We start from the raw sequence: 1,617 nt of genomic DNA, 5'->3' as shown, positions 1-1,617 counted from the left end.
GGGAAAGCGTGAGCTGGTTCAGTGCTGTCCGTGGGATTAACAAAGTAAGCAACACTGAAAGCAGTAACATAATGTTACGCATTGTCAATTTGCTTTCTCTCACCTGAAAATATACCAAACACACACAATATTATAATAGAATGGGCCTCTGGGGCCTTAGACTTTCCCAGAATTCCATATTGCGCCTTTTCTCTTAGTCATTTTGCTCTCTTCTTGCCATATTTTTATTCATTAACTCTCAGATCTCATAATCATCTCCCTATCACTAGGCCCTGGGCTCTGTCATAATTGGTACTATAATGTTAAAAAACGGTCACCTGGAGCTTACAGTCCGGCGGCGCTTGCGCGGACCTGCCGCAGGGTCAGCACGGCCGCGCATTCCCTCTTCCGTGCGCTCCACTCAGCCGGAGATGACTGAGCAGCGCGTGTTCCTCCACAGAAGAGCTCCTGCTCCACCAAGGCTGCGCTGCTCGGGCTGGGCAGGTAGGCCAGGTCGAGGTGTATGCGGGAGCGGGGCGGGACCGCAGACCCACCTGGCTGGCCACAGGCAGACCTGGGTGGGCCTCGAATGGCCGTCTTGGGGCTTGAGGAGTTTCTGAACAGGGGCGCCCGAACTCCCCAGTCACCGCGCTCACTCCGGGCGCTCAGAGGCTGACTGGGCCGGCCTCACGGGCAGCCCTAGGTTTCGGCAGCCGTCTTCGCAGTGGCTGGAGGTGCCGCAGTGCGGGGGTTGAGGCGGGCCTGGGACTTCTGGGTACCGCCGCCGCCTTGTGTAAGCCAGGCCTGCGGGTTGGGTGGTGAGATTGGCAACATTTCGGGGTCAACTGCACTCGTGCTGGGTGGGGAGGGCAGCGGGAGAGTCGGGTGGGACTTGAGGAGGTCGTCAGCGGGTCGCGGCGAGGGGTCCCGGAGCCCTCCGTGTACTCCGCCGAGTCCACAGTGCCGAGGGCGGCAGGCAGCAGGGATCTGAGTCAGACAAGGTGGTCTGGCTGACGGATGTGGGCGTCGTCTCCTGGGTCCCCGGAGCACAGGCCCGCTGCTGGGACCTGGCGCAGCCATCTTTGGAGCTGCCGAGAGACGCAGGTGTTGGCGCTGTGGGCGCGGCCACGGGGTGCTCTGGGCACGCTGTGTGCGCCGTGCGCAGTGCGCATTGGCCGCGCGGCGGGAGGCTTAGCGGGGCCTCACAGGTGGTGGTGGCACGTGGTAGCAGCGACTGCTGCAAAGAGGCGGACCAGGACTCGTCCACCTCCTGGGAGTGTAGGGAGCCCACTTCCGTGGGCAGAAAGGGCGTGTTCACTGTAGGATACAATACAGTTGAGGTCTTACTCAGTATTAGGCACTGTGCCTGTAGTATTACTTCTTGTCCGTCTCCTCACCTCGTAGGCATCCGTTCCAGACCAGGTATTTCTCATTAGTACGTCTCTGACCAGACCAAGATATTTCCTTGTATTTAAATAATCAGTTTTACTTTTCATCATGAATATCCAGAGGAAGCAATTCTTTTTTTTTCCAGTAGGAAATGGGCTATGGTTAACACCTGAGTAAAGCAGCGGATACTTATATTACCTCAGGAAAATATTGGCCTGGAATGTTCGATTTCAAGGTTCTCTAAGGAGA

The 1,617-nt window shown here is 57.2% G+C and overlaps 1 pseudogene; it reads right to left on the bottom strand.

Annotated features, from left to right (window-relative positions):
* Positions 1 to 324: 324 nt before the first annotated feature.
* LOC123611908 (microtubule-associated protein 1S-like) lies at positions 325 to 1,412 on the bottom strand (annotated as a pseudogene).
* Between the last annotated feature and the right edge of the window lie 205 nt (positions 1,413 to 1,617).

Source organism: Camelus bactrianus, chromosome 7 (genome assembly GCF_048773025.1).
Source record: "Camelus bactrianus isolate YW-2024 breed Bactrian camel chromosome 7, ASM4877302v1, whole genome shotgun sequence".
Classification (NCBI taxonomy): domain Eukaryota; kingdom Metazoa; phylum Chordata; class Mammalia; order Artiodactyla; family Camelidae; genus Camelus; species Camelus bactrianus.
The sequence above is the reverse complement of the archived record's forward strand: the minus strand, read 5'-3'. Positions and strand labels throughout refer to the sequence as shown.